Below are 7134 nucleotides of genomic sequence, written 5' to 3'. Positions count from 1 at the left end.
GTTTTGAGGCAGTTTAATTGGTTGTTTGGCTGGATTTGACACACAGACCTGGCAACCCTGCATCAGATTCATCTTGTGATCCTTTAAGTTGGCCAACTCCAAGGCATATGTCATAAGGCCAAAATAAGTTGTATTGCAGAGGAAATTCATGATACTAATAATAATAATAACAATCCAACTAAATCAAACAAAATATTCTTTAATAAGAGTATTTACTGTGCCTGTGGAAAAAAAAACTTGGAAATGCTATACGGAAAATGGAATATGCACAACACTGTATACACTTAAATGATTAATTGTAATTATTAATCGCAAGGTAAAGGACAGAACAAAATATAGCATGGTTATAACTGTGTGTTTTCACAGTGTGTCAGAAGTAAATAAAATGTCGGCCCATCTTTATATTTTTAATTTGCAAAGTAGTTAGTTGATGGAGGTTGGCGGGTTGGTGATCATCACCACCAAAACACTCCGCTCTGCTCTACAGACACTTGCACTAAACACTGTATTGTTTTGGGGCGGGGTGGGTCGACAGTGGACCAATCCTCTGTGAGGCAAGAGGGGGACCGGACCTTTTAAAATAAAAACAAAAAAGCATTGTTTAGCATCTCTAATTGGCAAGTGTTTTGGATACATTTTAATATATCATCTCTAAATTATATGACCCCCCTGTCCACCCCTGTGAATTCTGCGTATATCTGGTGTTGAAGGGTTGTGCCTTTGTTTTACCTCTTGTTGGTTTGTAAAACAGGCAGTGCTGATGAAGTGGCCGTAGTTGCCCTGGTAAAAACACCAACCACTTAAGCTGTCACAGCAGCAGTGTGTCGGGCTTGTTAGGCAGAGATAGGCCAGGGGGCAGGATAGCGGCAGCCTGCCCTGCAGACAGCCAACCTGTCTATTCCCCCTAACAAGCCCAGAGACACTCAGCTACTGTAAGAGCAGCTCCAGTGGATGAGTGATCCTGATAAAAGCAACTGAGTATATGTTTAATACAGCTCAAAAGATGCAGGAAATTGACATCTGAGTTATCGTGTGAGTTAATAAAGCCCTTATAAATAACATCTGGGTCACACAAATCGGACAAATTAAATATCAAAATCGAATTCAGCCTGGAGCTTCTCCTTTTCATTTCCTATTTTTGATCTGAGCGTGAAATGAAAAGTACAAAAAATAAACGGGGCTCTTTTTTTTTTTTCATTTCCCAATTTAGGATTCTCACTTTAATAAGGAAAGAACAGATTGGTGATGTTCGTTCATTTTTTAAATTCTAGCCATGTCTTATAAATTGCCCCTCCAATGTTTCGTATTAAGAGGATGTTGAGCTGGGGAACACTGGAGCCGAGGAACATATATACTCTCCCATCAGAAGTCATAAAAGCTTGTAATATGCTTGTGAATTTTAGCGCACAACTTTGCATAGACGAGTGGTGCAGGCTATAGAGGTCCGAGAGAAGGCTCCATCTGTGCATAAAGAGGTTAAAATGCACAATTATCCATGCCAATCATGCTTAATTGGGCAGAAAATATATAGTACCAGACACAAGTTGTGATAAGTGATCCTCTATCAGTTTGAGGTGATGGAATGATAGAAGTAAAGTAATGACTCCATGTTGGTAACAGCCTCACAGCTGGTACTCATTTTTAAATCACCCCAGATGGATTCACATGTATCCCATTCGCCAACTGTTGCCCTTCATGTATTTGAATTTCTCCCTCTTTTGTTCCCGACACACTAACGAACACAAATACTCACACATGCCCTTGTCAGACAAAGCCGAGAAATGAGATGAAGTGGATAGAATCACCTCGGCTGCCTATTCATTAGACTCTGTACTTCCTGTTTTGACTTCAGGACCACCTACACAAACTCCTGGGAACACAGGTACTGTTTTTAGCATTAAAAAAAAAAAATGGGAGACAAAGTTTCTTCTCCACCAAACTCTTGAGTTAATGAGCTGTGGTGTATGGGATTCTCTTTTAAGCGCACTTTTAACTTTCGGCGTGTGAACTGCGTGACAGTTTTCAAACCGAGATATTACAGGATTCAATGTAAAGATGTGCATAATGACGGCAGCGCGGCTACATTTTCCACAGCACCAACCTCCCCATGAACCGAAACACAGATAACGCAGCAGCTCTATATGTGTGGGAGCCGTGCAGAATGCTGCAGGCGCTCATATTATATCTAATGACAGCCTGCAGATACGGAGCCAGCAGGGTTGAGGGATGGACAGACTTTTGAAACTAATTAAAGTGCTAAAAACATACACAAACTTCAGGATTATTTAGGCCTCTAAAAGGCAGAGTGCTGCACACAGACAGGTAGGAAACCACAGGAACAACATCTCTTTAGGACGAATGACAAGAGAAGCCCTCCATATGTTGATGCAGGTGGAACTGAGCCAACCTTAGTACTTTTCTGCCTGCAGACGTCCACTGATGAAATGCTTCCCGTGGAGGCTCCATACTCGGGGTAGAGATACACAGAATACAGCGAGCCACCAAGAGCTTTCGACAACTCCCACACTTGGCTGCCTGTGGGCAGATCCATCGAGCTGTCAATCCTAATGCAGTTCCCTGCTACCTCTGCTGTTGTTGTTTTCAGCTCACAGTGTAAACAGACTATTGCGGGAGCAGGTTCTGATTGGAGTTATTCGAGGAGTACGAAAACTAGGCTGCAAAGTATGGCTATTGAAATAAAAATATATGAGAGTCATCTGCCTTCATTATGTGCGTGGGCGCAAAAGATGAGACACCAGCAACAGTCTACACACTGTTAGATTGCTTACGTTGTCCCATATGCCAGGAAATAAGGAAATATCACAGCTAAAGTTTAACATTAAGCCCCCACGTGAAGTACAACACAGTAAACACACACTCTGTCGGTACATGCTTCTAAAGGACCATGTAGGTTACCACTCCTGCATGAAATGAAAAACATCCTTTCATTCTCCAGCGCGTATCGCTGAGGACGAAACGTGCCTGTGCGTTTTCCTGAGCGCGCTCTCGATGTCAGTTCTCAGCCGATCACCTGAAAGGCCTCCTGCAGATGTGCACATTATGAGCCAGGCAATTGGCTCCGGTGATTGGCGATGATTAGTGTATAATCACCTGAAACTAAGAGTTGTTCTGTTGTTGTTCCCCAAGAATCTGCAGAGGGAGTCGGCCATGTTTCAGCACCGTGTGAAACATGTATGGAGCCAAAACAGTGACAGGTAATTTTGGCATCGCAACCAAAAAGCCTGAAAGGAAAGACTGGCAGTGAATACACTGAAATGCTTTTTGTGTTCCTTTTTCTTTTTTTTTTTCAGTGACAATATGCATGTCTGTCTTTTGTCAGTAACGAGTCACTGCTTCTCACCTTCCTGTCACTGCTTTGGCTTGGAAAGGAGTGGTTGGGGGGGCAAGGATTATATGATTTGCATATCTGCATACTAATGAGGGAACATCAATGATTACCATATTAAACATTGCATAATGGATGAATGATTTGAAGGGAATTCTGTGTAATGATAATGCTAATAAAAGAAAAATAATGTATTTACAGTACAGTTTACATTCAGTTTGTCTGACTAATTGTGTGACTGTCAATATGGCTAAAGTGCAGCTACATAGCTGAGCCGTCCATGTCTAAAGCAGCAACAGGTTGGTCAGTGCCTGTAAATAGTCTGCGCCATCAAGTGTGGCAAACTAAATGAGCCACCAGCTGGCATTATCAAGTAAAATTATACATTCTGTAAAATGGAGTGGGGAACGGAAATACAATGGACCCATGACAAAACAAAGTAAACAGAGAATGACAGAGAAACAAGGCTCCCCATCACAGCCTGCTATTACTTTTTTTTTTGTTCTTTCCATAGCAGCACAACTGTGTCCTTAGGTGGTGGCTAACAGCTGCCAGCACTGTGAAGTACAAGAACAGCACAGCAATTAGGCACAAATATGCAAACTCGCATTGTCTCTTAAAATGCACCAAACGTCATATTAGCGCTGCCAACTCTGCCGACAGTTGAAGTCCCCCCCCCTTTAGAGATTGGAATCAAATCCCGGTGATATTTCTCCCACTGTGTGTCCGCCTGCGGTGTTCCGGTTCGCGGCGTTCCGGTTCGCGGCTGCGTCTCCATTAGGGCGTGTCACGGGTGACCTCGTCATGGCAGCCAGGTCATTTTATTTGTAGATGAGTTATAACTCGTTGTCAAATGTTTTTTTCTTGATAAGGGCCATGGACAGACGTTAAAAAAAAGAAAGAAAAGAAAATAGGCTTTGATATGGGGCACTCTGGACACCGGGGGCAAAGGGTCAGGTGCTCGAGCAGCCTCAGCTCCCCCCTCTCTCTCTCTCTCTCGAGTGACGGCATGCTGCAGCATTAAACAACTTAAACAGGCTGTGTGGCGAAAGAAAATAACTCCATGCTCGACCTGTTTCACCTCAAAAAGCCTATGCCCGCTCAGCGTCTTGGGCAGCCGAGGCTTTCCCTCGAGCTACTGGGGCGGCAGAGAGGCTGCTGATGTTAATGACAACACAGAGGAGCGCTCTGCCTCCCCCTCATTTTGTTATTCTCTTACCGGCAGGAGACTGTGAAATCTGTTCAAATCAATACATTTAACTTTTTTTAAAATGCAAACTCTGCAGACCATTAATCTTAATTGCCAGTTATATTTCAATTTCTATTTTGTCCGATGTGAAGCGTGGAGCAGGCTGTGTGCTAACGCAGTTTGTTTAAAAGGTTTAAGCAGTTTCTCCTCAGTCCATCAATCAAGAATTGATTCTAAATCAAATCAGACACTGAAGAACAATATTTGAAGCAATTGGTGTTGATATATTGACAGCATTTTAGCAACTTTACGGTGAATAACATTCTGCAATCTGATTGGTTGATTGCGAAGAATTCAACGTGGAAACAATCCCTTTGTCTGAGATATTCAGGAATAGATAAGTAGTAAAAAAACAACTGCATGGTTATGTCTGCGACAACATTTGGCCACTGGAACCGTCTTTACAATCCGATTGAACTTTGAAACGGGCTGTGCTACATCTTAATCATACTACATGTTTAAAATTAAGAGTTTGCCTCAGCAGGGAAACCAAAAGAAAAAGAATCAAGATTGTTTTTTTCATTCTCCAGCATGGTGCATGCACTCCTCCAAGTCAGAGTGGGGTGATTTAAGAGCATGATGTTTTATTCATTGCTCTTATTGCATGAAAGCCTTTTATGTACCCTCAAACTCTGTTTCTCCAATAATTAAGGAATTAAAGCAATAGTCTTCTCTTGACCGGCAGTGGTTCTTGAGTTCGTGGTGAGAGTGGGCAGCACACCACGGGTCACAAAATGGAACAGTAGGGCTTTAACACAATGAAACCAAACAAGTCTTATGATTAATTTGCACATGCATGTGCAGACTGAAAGGTAGCTCTGTGGCTGCTTAACATAGCCGATACATCTGATCATATTTACAGCGTAATCAGTGAACGATGTTAATGGCTCTGACTCTGTAACCTGCTTCCTCTCACTCACATTCACATCAACCCCTCATCAGCTCCATCACCGTAATGATAGTGATTACAAGTACAGAGTGCACAACAATGATAATTAGCATATTCTCAAAGCAAAATGCTAATGGCGCTGGTATCCGGTGTGTGTGTGTGTGTGTGTGTGTGTGTGTGCGCGCACACAGCGTACCCCTGTCACAAGCCTGCATGTCTCCTTTGCTGGCCAAGAAAAAAAGAATTCCAATTAACCAGCAGCTTGCTCTCAAGTGGAAGTGAGAGATTGAGAAATTCAGACAAAAGCACAGGCCCGGAACAGACTGGAATAACAATACAGGTCGTTGAAAAGATCTGTGGGAGCTGCGAGACATTTCTTTAACAACCGGCATTGTTTACCTCGGATGAAGTGAAAATAACCTCACTTGTGCTCACGGTGTCTTTAATAATCAATCAAAGTCAGCATAGCTGCACTAATTAATGCTTTACATCAACCATGTAGATAAATGAGAGAGGCGTCACACATGCTGACAAACTAAAAAAAAAAAAAAATTAAAAAATGATCATCCTCTGCAGTTCCAGTGTATTCCAGCTCATTGTTGTGCTGCTCACGGCAGGTGGACAAGGTTTGTCCAAGTCCATTTTGCAAGAGAAACGGCAGAAAATACGGGCGTATGGTGCGGCACGTGGCACAAAGCGGTTGTATTTAGACTCTGAATTAGCCGTCATCGTGCCCCCTTTTTGAAAATGTAATGCCCAGTCACTCATACGCTTCTGCCGCCGGGTCTGCCTCCGCTCTTACACTTCCTCACTGAGTAACAGTACCGGAAAGTGCTGGCTGTACATCAGCTGACTGTGTCCAAACTCACTGCGTAGGTACTATTTGGTGCACTGTACTGTTCACCATTGCATTTGAGCATCCAAGTCCTGAGTGTGAAAGTGTACCCGCAGTGTAGCGCCCTCAAAGAAGCCACACAGAAAAAGTAGTGTTTGAGGCAGTGCTCTCTGCAAAGAAACCCACGATGCAACGTGCCACGTACTACAGATGTGATAATTATGCCGTGCGAATCAGCAGCTGTTAGTATTGAAAAATGACAAGATTTGTCTGGAATCTCAGACAAATCTTGTCAAAATTACGGCTCATTACTGACTGAATCACATGCTCGGTGACTGTTAATTATGCGGCGAGTAGTTAATGAACGAGCAAAGGTTTTTTTTCAAAGACAGCCCATATGTTTACATGCATATGGAGGTGCATCTATACATACAGTTACTAGTTCAAGCAATGCCAGAATCAGTGAATAGATACAGTGCCTGATCTTGCCTTGGATGGATCTTTCTCGCACACCAGATGTTTCACCACCTCCCTAACACACAAGTAATGTCGGCTACATGATGGCGACGTTGCTCTGTCATTTTATAAATGACGTGATAATCCTTTTCACTCATTAGTCCAGCTCAATATGCACTGTTTGTTGTTGTGTCAGTATGTATCTAAAATACACACAATGATGATGTATTTTCTCTATCCTGGATTTTTCACTCAGTTGTTTTCTCGCCTTTGTTTCTAGTTTGCTTTCGTTTTCTTCAGTGTCACGTCATGAGCGCGCACACACAATGAATGCCCGGCGATGGCTTTAATGTGTTACA

The sequence above is a fragment of the Acanthopagrus latus genome, chromosome 9, assembly GCF_904848185.1.
Source record: "Acanthopagrus latus isolate v.2019 chromosome 9, fAcaLat1.1, whole genome shotgun sequence".
Classification (NCBI taxonomy): Eukaryota; Metazoa; Chordata; class Actinopteri; order Spariformes; family Sparidae; genus Acanthopagrus; species Acanthopagrus latus.
Note: the sequence above shows the minus strand (reverse complement) of the source record.